The sequence below is a fragment of the Rutidosis leptorrhynchoides genome, chromosome 11 (assembly GCF_046630445.1).
Source record: "Rutidosis leptorrhynchoides isolate AG116_Rl617_1_P2 chromosome 11, CSIRO_AGI_Rlap_v1, whole genome shotgun sequence".
NCBI lineage: Eukaryota > Viridiplantae > Streptophyta > Magnoliopsida > Asterales > Asteraceae > Rutidosis > Rutidosis leptorrhynchoides.
Window position 1 is genome coordinate 373,293,499 of NC_092343.1, and position 17,612 is coordinate 373,311,110.

Consider the following 17,612-nt stretch of genomic DNA (forward strand, 5'->3'; position numbering starts at 1 on the left):
ATAGAAGCTATATGAGTAGAGATTTTTGTGCTAAATTAAGTTGTCCATTGACGCCTTTGGATAGTAAATTTTTACTCAAATTAGCAAATGGTAAATTAATTTCAGCAGATAATATATGTCGGAATCGAGAAATTAAACTGGTTAGCGAAACATTTAAGATTGATTTGATACCAGTAGAGTTAGGGAGTTTTGATGTGATAATCGGTATGGACTGGTTGAAAGAAGTGAAAGCAGAGATCGTTTGTTACAAAAATGCAATTCGCATTATACGAGAAAAAGGAAAACCCTTAATGGTGTACGGAGAAAAGGGCAACACGAAGCTACATCTTATTAGTAATTTAAAGGCACAAAAACTAATAAGAAAAGGTTGCTATGCTGTTCTAGCACACGTCGAGAAAGTACAAACTGAAGAAAAGAGCATCAAAGATGTTCCCATTGCAAAAGAATTTCCCGATGTATTTCCGAAAGAATTACCGGGATTACCCCCACAGCGATCCGTTGAATTTCAAATAGATCTTGTACCAGGAGCTGCACCAATAGCTCGTGCTCCTTACAGACTCGCACCCAGCGAGATGAAAGAACTGCAAAGCCAATTACAAGAACTTTTAGAGCGTGGTTTCATTCGACCAAGCACATCACCGTGGGGAGCTCCTGTTTTGTTTGTCAAGAAGAAAGATGGTACATTCAGGTTGTGTATCGACTACCGAGAGTTGAACAAACTTACCATCAAGAACCGCTACCCACTACCGAGAATCGACGACTTATTTGATCAACTACAAGGCTCGTCTGTTTATTCAAAGATTGACTTACGTTCCGGGTATCATCAAATGCGGGTGAAAGAAGATGATATTCCAAAGACTGCTTTCAGAACACGTTACGGTCATTACGAGTTTATGGTCATGCCGTTTGGTTTAACTAATGCACCAGCTGTGTTCATGGACCTTATGAACCGAGTGTGTGGACCATACCTTGACAAGTTTGTCATTGTTTTCATTGATGACATACTTATTTACTCAAAGAATGACCAAGAACACGGTGAACATTTGAGAAAGGTGTTAGAAGTATTGAGGAAGGAAGAATTGTACGCTAAGTTTTCAAAGTGTGCATTTTGGTTGGAAGAAGTTCAATTCCTCGGTCACATAGTGAACAAAGAAGGTATTAAGGTGGATCCGGCAAAGATAGAAACTGTTGAAAAGTGGGAAACCCCGAAAACTCTGAAACACATACGCCAGTTTTTAGGACTAGCTGGTTACTACAGAAGGTTCATCCAAGACTTTTCCAGAATAGCAAAACCCTTGACTGCATTAACGCATAAAGGGAAGAAATTTGAATGGAATGATGAACAAGAGAAAGCGTTTCAGTTATTGAAGAAAAAGCTAACTACGGCACCTATATTGTCATTGCCTGAAGGGAATGATGATTTTGTGATTTATTGTGACGCATCAAAGCAAGGTCTCGGTTGTGTATTAATGCAACGAACGAAGGTGATTGCTTATGCGTCTAGACAATTGAAGATTCACGAACAAAATTATACGACGCATGATTTGGAATTAGGCGCGGTTGTTTTTGCATTAAAGACTTGGAGGCACTACTTATATGGGGTCAAAAGTATTATATATACCGACCACAAAAGTCTTCAACACATATTTAATCAGAAACAACTAAATATGAGGCAGCGTAGGTGGATTGAATTATTGAATGATTACGACTTTGAGATTCGTTACCACCCGGGAAAGGCAAATGTGGTAGCCGATGCCTTGAGCAGGAAGGACAGAGAACCCATTCGAGTAAAATCTATGAATATAATGATTCATAATAACCTTACTACTCAAATAAAGGAGGCGCAACAAGGAGTTTTAAAAGAAGGAAATTTAAAGGATGAAATACCCAAAGGATCGGAGAAGCATCTTAATATTCGGGAAGACGGAACCCGGTATAGGGCTGAAAGGATTTGGGTACCAAGATTTGGAGATATGAGAGAAATGGTACTTAGAGAAGCTCATAAAACCAGATACTCAATACATCCTGGAACAGGGAAGATGTACAAGGATCTCAAGAAACATTTTTGGTGGCCGGGTATGAAAGCCGATGTTGCTAAATATGTAGGAGAATGTTTGACGTGTTCTAAGGTCAAAGCTGAGCATCAGAAACCATCAGGTCTACTTCAACAACCCGAAATCCCAGAATGGAAATGGGAAAACATTACCATGGATTTCATCACTAAATTGCCAAGGACTGCAAGTGGTTTTGATACTATTTGGGTAATAGTTGATCGTCTCACCAAATCAGCACACTTTCTGCCAATAAGAGAAGATGACAAGATGGAGAAGTTAGCACGACTGTATTTGAAGGAAGTCATCTCCAGACATGGAATACCAATCTCTATTATCTCTGATAGGGATGGCAGATTTATTTCAAGATTCTGGCAGACATTACAGCAAGCATTAGGAACTCGTCTAGACATGAGTACTGCCTATCATCCACAAACTGATGGGCAGAGCGAAAGGACGATACAAACGCTTGAAGACATGCTACGAGCATGTGTTATTGATTTCGGAAACAGTTGGGATCGACATCTACCGTTAGCAGAATTTTCCTACAACAACAGCTACCATTCAAGCATTGAGATGGCGCCGTTTGAAGCACTTTATGGTAGAAAGTGCAGGTCTCCGATTTGTTGGAGTGAGGTGGGGGATAGACAGATTACGGGTCCGGAGATTATACAAGAAACTACCGAGAAGATCATCCAAATTCAACAACGGTTGAAAACCGCCCAAAGTCGACAAAAGAGCTACGCTGACATTAAAAGAAAAGATATAGAATTTGAAATTGGAGAGATGGTCATGCTTAAAGTTTCACCTTGGAAAGGCGTTGTTCGATTTGGTAAACGAGGGAAATTAAATCCAAGGTATATTGGACCATTCAAGATTATTGATCGTGTCGGACCAGTAGCTTACCGACTTGAGTTACCTCAACAACTCGCGGCTGTACATAACACTTTCCACGTCTCGAATTTGAAGAAATGTTTTGCTAAAGAAGATCTCACTATTCCGTTAGATGAAATCCAAATCAACGAAAAACTCCAATTCATCGAAGAACCCGTCGAAATAATGGATCGTGAGGTTAAAAGACTTAAGCAAAACAAGATACCAATTGTTAAGGTTCGATGGAATGCTCGTAGAGGACCCGAGTTCACCTGGGAGCGTGAAGATCAGATGAAGAAGAAATACCCGCATCTATTTCCAGAAGATTCGTCAACACCTTCAACAGCTTAAAATTTCGGGACGAAATTTATTTAACGGGTAGGTACTGTAGTGACCCGAACTTTTCCATGTTTATATATATTAATTGAGATTGATATTTACATGATTAAATGTTTCCAACATGTTAAGCAATCAAACTTGTTAAGACTTGATTAATTGAAATAGGTTTCATATAGACAATTGACCACCCAAGTTGACCGGTGATTCACGAACGTTAAAACTTGTAAAAAAGTATATGATGACATATATATGGTTATATGTATAGTTAACATGATATTATGATAAGTAAACATATCATTAATTATATTAACAATGAACTACATATGTAAAAACAAGACTACTAACTTAATGATTTTGAAACGAGACATATATGTAACGTTTATCGTTGTAACGACATTTAATGTATATATATCATATTAAGAGATATTCGTACATCATAATATCATGATAATATAATAATTTAAAATCTCTTTTGATATTATAAACATTGGGTTAACAACATTTAACAAGATCGTTAACCTAAAGGTTTCAAAACAACACTTACATGTAACGACTAACGATGACTTAACGACTCAGTTAAAATGTATATACATGTAGTGTTTTAATATGTATTTATACACTTTTGAAAGACTTAAATACACTTATCAAAATACTTCTACCTAACAAAAATGCTTACAATTACATTCTCGTTCAGTTTCATCAACAATTCTACTCGTATGCACCCGTATTCGTACTCGTACAATACACAGCTTTTAGATGTATGTACTATTGGTATATACACTCCAATGATCAGCTCTTAGCAGCCCATGTGAGTCACCTAACACATGTGGGAACCATCATTTGGCAACTAGCATGAAATATCTCATAAGATTACAAAAATATGAGTAATCATTCATGACTTATTTACATGAAAACAAAATTACATATCCTTTATATCTAATCCATACACCAACGAACAAAAACACCTACAAACACTTTCATTCTTCAATTTTCTTCATCTAATTGAACTCTCTCAAGTTCTATCTTCAAGTTCTAAGTGTTCTTCATAAATTCCAAAAGTTCTAGTTTCATAAAATCAAGAATACTTTCAAGTTTGCTAGCTCACTTCCAATCTTGTAAGGTGATCATCCAACCTCAAGAAATCTTTGTTTCTTACAGTAGGTTATCATTCTAATACAAGGTAATAATCATATTCAAACTTTGGTTCAATTTCTATAACTATAACAATCTTATTTCAAGTGATGATCTTACTTGAACTTGTTTTCGTGTCATGATTTTGCTTCAAGAACTTTGAGCCATCCAAGGATCCATTGAAGCTAGATCCATTTTTCTCTTTTCCAGTAGGTTCATCCAAGGAACTTAAGGTAGTAATGATGTTCATAACATCATTCGATTCATACATATAAAGCTATCTTATTCGAAGGTTTAAACTTGTAATCACTAGAACATAGTTTAGTTAATTCTAAACTTGTTCGCAAACAAAAGTTAATCCTTCTAACTTGACTTTTAAAATCAACTAAACACATGTTCTATATCTATATGATATGCTAACTTAATGATTTAAAACCTGGAAACACAAAAAACACCGTAAAACCGGATTTACGCCGTCGTAGTAACACCGCGGGCTGTTTTGGGTTAGTTAATTAAAAACTATGATAAACTTTGATTTAAAAGTTGTTATTCTGAGAAAATGATTTTTATTATGAACATGAAACTATATCCAAAAATTATGGTTAAACTCAAAGTGGAAGTATGTTTTCTAAAATGGTCATCTAGACGTCGTTCTTTCGACTGAAATGACTACCTTTACAAAAACGACTTGTAACTTATTTTTCCGACTATAAACCTATACTTTTTCTGTTTAGATTCATAAAATACAGTTCAATATGAAACCATAGCAATTTGATTCATTCAAAACGGATTTAAAATGAAGAAGTTATGGGTAAAACAAGATTGGATAATTTTTCTCATTTTAGCTACGTGAAAATTGGTAACAAATCTATTCCAACCATAACTTAATCAACTTGTATTGTATATTATGTAATCTTGAGATACCATAGACACGTATACAATGTTTCGACCTATCATGTCGACACATCTATATATATTTCGGAACAACCATAGACACTCTATATGTGAATGTTGGAGTTAGCTATACAGGGTTGAGGTTGATTCCAAAATATATATAGTTTGAGTTGTGATCAATACTGAGATACGTATACACTGGGTCGTGGATTGATTCAAGATAATATTTATTGATTTATTTCTGTACATCTAACTGTGGACAACTAGTTGTAGGTTACTAACGAGGACAGCTGACTTAATAAACTTAAAACATCAAAATATATTAAAAGTGTTGTAAATATATTTTGAACATACTTTAATATATATGTATATATTGTTATAGGTTCGTGAATCAACAGTGGCCAAGTCTTACTTCTCGACGAAGTAAAAATCTGTGAAAGTGAGTTATAGTCCCACTTTTAAAATCTAATATTTTTGGGATGAGAATACATGCAGGTTTTATAAATGATTTACAAAATAGACACAAGTACGTGAAACTACATTCTATGGTTGAATTATCGAAATCGAATATGCCCCTTTTTATTAAGTCTGGTAATCTAAGAATTAGGGAACAGACACCCTAATTGACGCGAATCCTAAAGATAGATCTATCGGGCCCAACAAGCCCCATCCAAAGTACCGGATGCTTTAGTACTTCGAAATTTATATCATATCCGAAGGGTGTCCCGGAATGATGGGGATATTCTTATATATGCATCTTGTTAATGTCGATTACCAGGTGTTCACCATATGAATGATTTTTATCTCTATGTATGGGATGTGTATTGAAATATGAAATCTTGTGGTCTATTATTATGATTTGATATATATAGGTTAAACCTATAACTCACCAACATTTTTGTTGACGTTTTAAAGCATGTTTATTCTCAGGTGATTATTAAGAGCTTCCGCTGTCGCATACTTAAATAAGGACGAGATTTGAAGTCCATGCTTGTATGATATTGTGTAAAAACTGCATTCAAGAAACTTATTTTGTTGTAACATATTTGTATTGTAAACCATTATGTAATGGTCGTGTGTAAACAGGATATTTTAGATTATCATTATTTGATAATCTACGTAAAACTTTTAAACCTTTATTGATGAAATAAAGGTTATGGTTTGTTTTAAAATGAATGCAGTCTTTGAAAAACGTCTCATATAGAGGTCAAAACCTCGCAACGAAATCAATTAATATGGAACGTTTTTAATCAATAAGAACGGGACATTTCAGTCAGAACGTAGCCACCTCGAAAGCCTTAAAAGATGATATTTACATGTGATTATCGAAAGGTGAGTTACCCTTTAATATGAAGTTGATGTGTAGAACCTTCATTTGGTCATGTTATATAAACTCAAACAAGGGCAGTGTTAATGTGGTAGTTTCTACGTTGTTAGTGTTTTTGATTCCACACTTTTAACACCTCTAAATAGTGGTGGGTTAGTTCTAAATTTCTAATATCGTCTCCAAACTAAAGTAAGCACTAGGAATGTTTATTTGGGTATTTGTTTTTGGAATTGCATTTTTCTGAATGTGAATGAATGTTTAACATTTGCATGTTTGATGGAAGTTTTTGCTAAATAGAATACCGATACTATTTTGTGATATTTAGTTCGTTCATACCTGATAGTGACAATTTTTTTCTCTCCCCCTTTACCCTTTTTTGTAAACAATTCTATATTTATTAGTTTTTGTTTAGACAAAAACATCTTATAACATCCATAGATATCACCATCTACATCGAGAAAGATGTACGCTTTGGAAGAAGCGTGTACAATTTGAGAACGGGTCTTGAATAAATAAAAAGAAAAAACTACTTCAACCAATACATCTTTGGGTGCGACCAAATGATTAGAATTGATTAAGATTAAGTGTAAAAGTTACAATTTACAAATAACCTATGAGAAGGTAAATGTGGGTTTTGGTTTGCTTAGGTACTAACCGAAGAAGTCTAGGATCATTTTGTTTCCATTAAAGCTGAGAACAATACCAATCGAAGGCTGGAAGAAAAAATATAATAACATGTTATTGGTTTCGACCAAGGTTGTAAAACTCGAGACTTGGGGAGAACTCGGCATGAAGTTTTTGAGGAGTTCTCGGCGACTCGGGAAGCACTCGGGGGAGAACTTAGATGTTGACTTTCATTGATTTTTTAATATAAATAGACATATTCTGACATTATATACATAATAGGGACTGTTATTGTCATTTTATTAAAAGTTTAAGAGTGATCAACAAGTTTGTTTTTGTTATTTACGCTTAGTGAAAGTCTAGGGGCTGTTAATGTCATTTGATAAACTTGATAAACTATAAGGAAATTTAAATATTTAAAATGTAAATGTATAAATCAACAGATCTAAAAAGACTTGCGACCTTTTATCAACTTAAAACCCAAAAATCCTTCTTCTTCATCTTCTCCAGCTTCTCCAGCTACCAAAAGTTAGTTTGTTTCCTTCTTCTCTTTTCTTATTTTTCCTTTTCCTGTTTTCTTTCATCTTTTCTTATTTTCTTTCATCTTTTCTTGTTTCCGGCTTAAAATTAATGAATATAAAGACCTTAAACATGCATCAAACACAAAGTATATAAGCTTTACAAAAAAAGTAAATAAATAAGAAAATAAGAAATGCAAACTATATTAACAATCATAGACAAGTTAGTTGAAAGTCAACCCTGGTTTAACTAAACAACAAAATATAACTATAATAGCAAAGAGATTAGATGAGAATACAACGAAGGGGTCTCTTGTCACACACCAAAAACTGTTGGTTTCGAGTCAACCTAGAAAAATATTGGTAGAAAGTGTATTAAAAAAATATTTAGAAATATGTTGAATTTTGAGATCGGAAAAATTAACCATGTTGGAAGTTAAACTTGATTTTGGGCTATGTGTTTTGGATATGGGCTTGCAAGTATACAAGTATATGGATCAAGATTGTAGTCCATTATGTAGAAACTTCTTGTAATATCTAGTAGTGAAAGTGTGTAGAAAAATCTTGTAAAATATCTAAAGATAATACTTAGGAAATATCTAGATAATACTTGGGAAATATCTAGATATTAGTAGATGATGAAGAGTTCTAGACTACTCCATTGAGTAGTATAAATAGAGGGCTTCACCCCTCATTTGTAATCAAGCAAAGCAAAACAATAAGCAATAAAACAAAGCTTTCAATATCAATCAAACTTCTAAATCATCAATCCTCTCTTCCACAAATAATATACATAACCTCCTATTTCCAACAAATTGGTATCAAGAGCTTGGTTTAACAAGATGATGGCCAACAATGTCATCACGTTTCCACACCTCACAAAGGATAATTATGATCGATGGAGCATCCAAATGAAGACCTTCCTAGGTGGACAAGACTTATGGGAGATTGTGGAGGAAGACTATGAGGAACCTGCAGAAAAAGGTCCTCTCAGCAAGGAGAAAAAATTAATGAAGACGAATGATCAAAAGGCTCTTTCCATCATCCAACAAAGTGTAGATGATGGAGCTTTTGAGAAAATTGCAAGTGCAACCACCGCCAAGAAAGCATGGGAGATCTTGGAGAATTCTTATAAGGGAGTTGATAAGGTGAAAAAGGTTCGACTACAAACACTACGAGGTGAGTTCGAATCTTTAAACAAGAAAGACTCAGAATCAATTTCTGATTATTTTACAAGAGTCTTGGCGGTTGTCAATCAATTAAAGAGAAATGGTGAAACTCTAAGTGATGTAAGAGTCATTGAGAAGATTCTTAGATCATTAGATTCAAAATTCGACTATATAGTCGTAGCCATTGAAGAATCTAAAGATATAGAATCAATGACTATCGATGAACTCATGGGTTCACTACAAGCCCATGAAGAGAGGTTTAATAAGAAAAGTAAAGAGCCTTTTGGAGCAAGCTTTACAAGCAAAACTCTCTTTCAAGGAAGAGAGTAGTGAAAAGACTCATCAAACGAGTCAACGAGGTCGTGGTCAAGTACGTGGCCGAGGACGAGGACAAGGATATATCAAACGTGGAGGTTATAGTTCTTACAGAAATGAAGAAAGAAGTCAAAATTTTCACCCGACAAGAGGTCGCGAGAGAGGCTACACAAGTAGAAGGCCAAGGTATGACAATTCTCAAACCAAATGCTATAATTGTCATAAATTTGGCCACTATGCTTCGGAATGCGAGAAGTCAAACAATTACGTGCAAGAAAGAGCAAATTTAGTGCAAGAAGATACCGAAGCCGTGAAAAACACTTTGTTACTAGCATGCAAATGTGAAGATAATGGAGAATCAAATTTGTGGTATCTCGACACGGGTGCAAGCAACCATATGTGCGGTGACAAAAACATGTTTGTGGAGTTAGACGAGGTAATTAGTGGAAATATCACCTTCGGAGATTCCTCTAAAGTCCCGGTTAAAGGCAAAGGTAAGATTCTCATCCGCTTAAAAAATGGAAGGCATCAATTTATCTCTAACGTGTATTATGTGCCCAATATGAAGACGAATATACTGAGTATTGGACAACTCTTGGAGAAAGGCTATGATATTCACATGATAAATCATACCCTTTCTTTAAGAGACCAAAAAGGAGGTTTGATTGCTAAGGTGCCAATGTCAATGAATAGGATGTTCATGCTAAATATTCAACATGACATTCCAAGATGTTTAAAAGCATGTTTCAAAGATAATTCTTGGCTTTGGCACATGAGATACGGGCACTTAAATTTTGGAGGCTTAAAATTATTATCAAGTAAAGGAATGGTGAAGGGTTTACCTCCAATTAATCATCCGGATCAAATATGTGAGGGATGCCTTCTAGGAAAGCACTTCCGAAACAGTTTTCCAACAGAAGCTTCTAGTAGAGCGAAGAAACCTCTAGAACTTATTCACACGGATGTGTGTGGACCCATAAGCCCACCGTCTTTTGGTAAAAATAGATATTTTCTTCTATTCATTGATGATTTTAGTCGAAAGACATGGGTCTATTTTCTAAAAGAGAAGTCGGAAGCTTTTGGAATGTTCAAGAAGTTTAAAGCATTTGTGGAGAATCAAAGTGGTCTCACCATAAAGACGATGAGATCCGATCGTGGAGGAGAGTTCACATCCAAGGAATTCAAGGAATTTTGTGACAACATGGGTTACGACATCCTCTAACTCTTCCGTATTCACCTCAACAAAATGGTGTTGTGGAAAGAAAAAATAGGACCATTCTTGATATGGCCCGGAGTATGTTAAAGAGCAAAAGTATGCCTAAGGAATTTTGGGCTGAGGTAGTAGACTGTGCGATCTATCTTGCAAATCGCTCGCCCACTAGAAGCGTCAAGAACAAAACGCCCATTGAAGCTTGGAGTGGAAGGAAGCCCGGCATCTCACACCTTCGAGTGTTCGGAAGTGTGGCATATGCTCATGTGCCAGATCAGAAGAGGACGAAGCTCGATGATAAAAGTGAGAAACTCATATTCGTGGGCTATGACTCAAGTTCGAAGGGTTACAAGTTATACAATCCCAAGACCAGTAAAGTAATCTCAAGTCGAGATATAGTGTTCGATGAAGAAACAAAATGGGATTGGAATGTTCCCGAAGAGGAGAACTACGACTTTCTCCCTTATCCATTCGAAAGTACTGCAAGGAACAAAGAATATCTAGAAGTTCAAGAACCTTCTAGTACAACATTTTCGCACTCTCCACGTGAAATGTCCCGTTCTTATTGATTAAAAATGTTCCATATTAATTGATTTCATTGCGAGGTTTTGACCTCTATATGAGACGTTTTTCAAAGACTGCATTCATTTTTAAAACAAACCATAACCTTTATTTCATCAATAAAGGTTTAAAAAGCTTTACGTAGATTATCAAATAATGATAATCTAAAATATCCTGTTTACACACGACCATTACATAATGGTTTACAATACAAATATGTTACAACAAAATAAGTTTCTTGAATGCAGTTTTTACACAATATCATACAAGCATGGACTCCAAATCTCGTCCTTATTTAAGTATGCGACAGCGGAAGCTCTTAATAATCACCTGAGAATAAACATGCTTAAAACGTCAAAAAAAATGTTGGTGAGTTATAGGTTTAACCTATATATATCAAATCATAATAATAGACCACAAGATTTCATAGGTTAGTGAGTTCATCAGTGTATAATAATCATTTCATTTTCATTATTTTAATAGACCACAAGATTTTAAATATTATAAAACGTGCAGAAGTCCCATTCCAACTGCACAAAAAAAATATCTTTCATATGAAGAACACCTGGTGAGGATTCAAAATATAATAGTAACCATCTGTGCCGGTCTTTCACCCCACGGCTGAATACATTTGCCTTCAAAATATAGGACCTCTGTGCCGGTCTTTACACCCCACGGCTGAACACATGTTTATAAAATATAGGACAACCGGTGCCAACATGTCATAAATAATAAACCATCCACCCGGCTCAGGAGCTTATACGCTCTAATGGAAACCGGGGGCTAATGTGTGTCATAATAATAAACCCAATCCCAGATAATTCTATCATAGAATGCAGTTAAGGTACTTGTGTCTATTGCGTCAAACATTTATAAAAGCGCATGTATTCTCAGTCCCAAAAATGTAAAGAGTAAAAGGGATCAAATGAAACTCACCTAATGTATTTTGTAGTAAAAATACATATGATTAAATTGAACAATGCAGGGTTGGCCCCAGATTCGCGAACCTATACCATTTGTATGTATATATATTTAAACGTATACTCATAATCGAACAATTTATTATATCTTAATTTATATATTATATATTTAATTTGTGTTTATATTCAAAATGGTTATTATTTATATAGTTACATTAATTTATCCATACTTGTTTAATGTTATATTTAAAAATCGATAGTTTGCTATTTGTAAGTATTTATATAAATAATATTAGTAAGTTTGATATATATATATATATATATATATATATATATATATATATATATATATATATATATATATATATATATATATATATATATATATATATATATATATATATATAGTTATGTGAAATTCTTAATATATTTATAGTACACGTAATAAGTATATTTTTATGTACGAAATATTTAACTGCTTAAAAAGGTAGTTTTTGAGTTTAACAAAGGTAATATTAAAAACAATATTATTTAATAATAATACCTATTTTGATAATAATATTAATAATAACAATATTAATAATACTAATTATAATAATACTTATAATAATAATAATAATAATACTCTTAAGGTGATTAATGAAAATAATGCTTTTGTTATAATAATAATAATAATATAGATATGGATAGTCAATTTTGGTGTATACATATAGTCAATTTTGGTACACAAAGTATGTATTTTTATATTGAGATTTTAGGCTATAAATACTCATGAATGCAAGCATTAAACTTGCACAATTTCTCACACTTACAAAGTGTTTCTTTCTTTCTCTCCATTATCATCTTTGTTCTTACACTTCATTATTAGTATTCTTAATCAAGAATCAAATCACTAAAGGTAGTTATAAGCCTACTGAATTATAACATCAAGAATCAAACCACTAAAGGTAGTTATAAGCCTACTGAATTATAACACGTTATCAGCACGATAATCTTAATACTAAATATGGTTGGCTCTGCCACCAAAATGATATATGGTCGGTTATACCACCAAAATGATATATGGTCGGTTATACCACCAAAATGATATATGGTCGGTTATACCACCAGAATGATATAGGTCGGTTATACCACCTGAAAAAATATATGGTCGACACTGTCGCCAAATTTTCATTTATGTTTACTAATATTTATATTTTTGTTATATAACATTTATTTATGATTGCTTACACATGGTCGACACTGTCACCTACTTATCATTTATGTTATATTAAATTTATGTTTAATGTTTATATACTTATGAATATAAATTGACTCTAATTTATCATGATGTTTGTTTTAATTTTTGATAATAGAAAATGTCGAATCTGGAAAAGCTTAAATTTACTCCTTTAGAATCAACTGGAAACAACTACATGCCATGGGTTATAAAAGTAAAAATGCATCTTAAATCAATGGGCATTCTTGAAACCATAAATGAAAACAACACTTGTTCTGAAAAAGAACAAGCTACGGCATGTTGCTTTATTCATCAACATATTGATGAATGCTTACAAAATAATTATGTGACTGTAGAAGATCCCCATGTTTTATGGGAAGGTCTCAAAAGCAGATTCAATAATCAAAGAGAAATTTTACTTCCAGCTGCAATGGAACAATGGAGAACATTAAGGTTCCAAGACTTTAAGAAAGTAAATGAATACAGCTCAGCTCTGTATAATACATGTTCACAACTTAAATTCTGTGGACATGAAATTAGTGATGCAGACATGATGGAGAAAACTTTCTCCACAATGAATGCTGCAAACATCACAGTGCAAAGAAATTTGAGAATGCTAAAGTTCAAAACATATCCTGAACTTAATTCATATCTCTTAGTTGCAGAGCAAAATGATGAGCTATTAATGAAAAATCAGCAATCCCGTCCTACTGGTACACTTGCAATCCCTGAAGCAAATACTGCAAATAATTATAAACAGGGACAAGGACGCGGGCAAGGTCGTGGTTATAATAACCATCACCATCATCATGCCAAAAGCCATAACTATGGTAGAAACCATCCTTATGGTAATGGTAATGGGCGTGGACGTGGTCGTGGTCGTGGCCGTGGTGGTCAAAGAAATAGTAATCCACGAAAATATAAATATCAACCACAAAACAAGCCCATTAAACAAGATGTTGAAGAAAATTCTTCTAAAAATTCTGAAGAATCTTGCTACAGATGTGGTAGAATGGGCCACTGGGCTAATACTTGCCGAACATCTAAACATCTTGTTAAGATGTATCAGGATTCGCTGAAAGGTAAAGAAAAGGAAGTAAATTTTGTGGATAATATTGATCCAACAGTCACTGAGAAACCATCTGATTTATATGAAGATTTCTTGAATGTTTAAGTTGTGTGTCTTTTGAAAAATAAACGATTTAATATCGTCTGTCTTTGTCATTATGTTTGCTAAATGTTTCAGTACTATCTATTTGCGTTTAAAATATTGTGTAATATTAATGTACTCACTATTTATTTCTTATATATGAAGTTCAATATGAATTTTGCTGGAATACAACATCAATCAAGTGGTGGAGATCTCTGTATAGCAGACAGTGGAACTACACACACTATACTTAAATCCGAGAAATATTTTATTGATCTAAAACCAACGGAAGGAACTATACATACAATATCAGGACCTGCTAACTTGATAAAAGGGATAGGAAAGGCAAATTTCATACTACCAAATGGTACAAAAATTTTAATAAATGATGCCTTATTTTCTCCCAAGTCAAGCAGAAATTTATTGAGTTTCTCCGACATATACCTTAACGGGTATGATTATCAGTCAGTGACAACAGAAAATGAGAAATATTTAAGTATCACTGACAAGAGTCATGTGGTTGAAAAACTGCCAAGACTTAGTTCTGGATTACATTATACACATATAAATGTACCAGAAATACATATGGTAGTTAACGAAAAATATATTGATCCTGGTGTATTCAGTTTATGGCATAACAGATTAGGCCATCCAGGATCAACAATGATGAAAAGGATTATTGAATGTACTCATGGACATCCACTAAAGGATAGAAAAATCCATCATGATACAATGGTTCCATGTACATCTTGCTCTCTTGGAAAATTGATAACTAGACCCTCACCACTTAAGGTTGAGAAAGAATCACCAATGTTTCTTGAAAGAATTCAAGGTGATATATGTGGACCAATTCATCCACCATGTGGACCATTTAGATATTTCATGGTTCTAATAGACGCATCTAGCAGATGGTCTCATGTTTGTCTGTTATCAAGCCGTAATGTGGCATTTACAAAATTTCTTGCCCAAATTATTAAATTGAGAGCTCATTTTCCTGATTACACCATTAAAAGGGTGAGACTTGATAATGCTGGTGAATTTACATCTCAAGCATTTAATGACTATTGCATGTCTATAGGAATTGTTGTTGAACATTCTGTTGCTCATGTGCATACACAAAATGGTTTAGCCGAGTCATTGATTAAACGTTTACAGTTAATCGCTAGACCATTGATAATGAGAACAAAACTCCCTGTATCTATATGGGGTCATGCAATTTTACATGCTGCTGCATTGATTCGCATCAGACCAAGTGCAAGTCATAAATATTCCCCCCTACAACTTGCTTTTGGTCAAGAGCCAAATATTTCCCATCTTAGAACATTTGGTTGTGCAGTGTATGTTCCAATTGCGACACCACAACGTACAAAAATGGGTCCTCAAAGGAGGTTGGGAATATATGTTGGATATGAAACATCTTCAATATTAAGGTATATTGAACCTATGACAGGTGACGTTTTTACAGCACGTTTTGCTGATTGTCATTTTAATGAAACATTGTTCCCTAGATTAGGGGGAGAAATGAAAAATAAAGAAAATGATGTTTCATGGTGTGAACCTCAATTAAAGTATCTTGATCCTCGCACAAAAGAATGCGAGACAGAAGTTCAAAAGATAATGCATATACAAGAACTTGCAAATCAATTGCCTGATGCATTTACAGATACAAAAACGGTGACAAAATCATATATACCAGCAGTAAATACTCCAGCTCGAATTGAAATTCCAAAAGCTGGCAATAACGTCACTCATGAATCTTTGCCACGTCAGAAACGTGGAAGACCAATCGGTTCAAAGGATAAAAATCCTCGAAAAAGAAAATCAGCTGATAATGAAGTAAAAGAAAGTGTTCAAGAAGAACCACAAATCAGTACTCCTACTGCAGAGGAGATTGATGATGTCAATACAGAAATTGCAATCAATTATGCATATTCAAAAATATTATGGAACCGAAATGAAATGAAAAATCTTGATGAGAAATTTTCATTTAATGTTGCATATGACATCATGAATAATGATGATGATCCAGAACCAACATCTATGGTTGAATGTCAAAATAGACATGATTGGGCTCAATGGAAAGAAGCAATACGAGCTGAATTAGAATCACTCAATAAAAGAAAAGTTTTCGGATCCATCATTCTCACTCCTAAAGATGTGAAACCTGTAGGATACAGATGGATTTTTGTCCGAAAAAGAAATGAGAAAAATGAAGTTACAAGGTATAAAGCTAGACTTGTAGCTCAAGGTTTTTCTCAAAGACCGGGAATTGATTATGAAGAAACTTATTCTCCTGTTATGGATGCAATTACTTTTAGGTACTTAATCAGTCTGGCAGTTTCTAAAAATTTAGAAATGCATCTCATGGATGTTGTGACTGCTTATCTATATGGATCACTTGATAGTGATATATATATGAAGATACCTGAAGGATTTAAGGTACCAGAAGCATCAAATGCAAAACCCAAAGAAATGTATTCGATTAAATTACAAAGATCTTTATATGGGTTAAAACAATCGGGACGTATGTGGTATAACCGATTAAGTGATTACTTGATAAGCAAAGGGTATACAAATAATCTTACTTGCCCTTGTGTTTTCATTAAGAAAACAACATCCGGATATGTGATCATAGCTGTTTATGTTGATGATCTTAACATCATAGGTACAAATAAAGAGATCCATGAAGCCATTCAACTTCTAAAGAAAGAATTTGAAATGAAAGATCTCGGAAAAACCAAGTATTGCCTTGGTTTACAAATTGAGCATATGCCTAATGGTTTACTTGTACATCAAACAACATATACTGAAAAGATTTTGAAACGTTTCAATATGGACAAGGCAAAACCATTAAGTACTCCTATGGTTGTTAGATCACTCAATGTTGAAGCTGATCCATTTCGTCCATGTGAAGATCAAGAAGACATTCTTGGACCAGAAGTGCCATATCTTAGTGCAATTGGAGCTCTTATGTATCTTACAAATTGTACAAGACCTGACATTTCTTTTGCAGTTAATTTGTTGGCAAGGTTCAGCTCTGCTCCTACCAAAAGACACTGGAATGGGATCAAACACATATTTCGATACCTTCGAGGAACTACTGATTTAGGATTATTTTATTCTAACGAATCAAAACAAGATTTGGTTGGTTATGCAGATGCAGGTTATTTATCTGATCCACATAAAGCTAAATCTCAAACTGGATATGTATTCCTAAATGGAGGTACTGCAATATCATGGCGTTCTCAAAAACAAACACTTGTTGCTACATCGTCAAATCATGCCGAAGTGATTGCATTACATGAAGCTAC

At 34.1% G+C, this 17,612-nt stretch overlaps 1 protein-coding gene across 1 annotated transcript in view; it reads right to left on the bottom strand.

The window, feature by feature from the left end:
- Nucleotides 1-7,304: 7,304 nt before the first annotated feature.
- The window catches only part of LOC139876501 (thylakoid membrane protein TERC, chloroplastic-like), a 73,072-nt gene continuing 62,764 nt past the window's right edge, over nucleotides 7,305-17,612 (bottom strand). Inside the window, exon 13 of the transcript XR_011768140.1 lies at nucleotides 7,305-7,328. The gene's annotated coding sequence lies outside the window, so the exon portion shown is untranslated. The remainder of the gene's footprint in view (nucleotides 7,329-17,612) is intronic.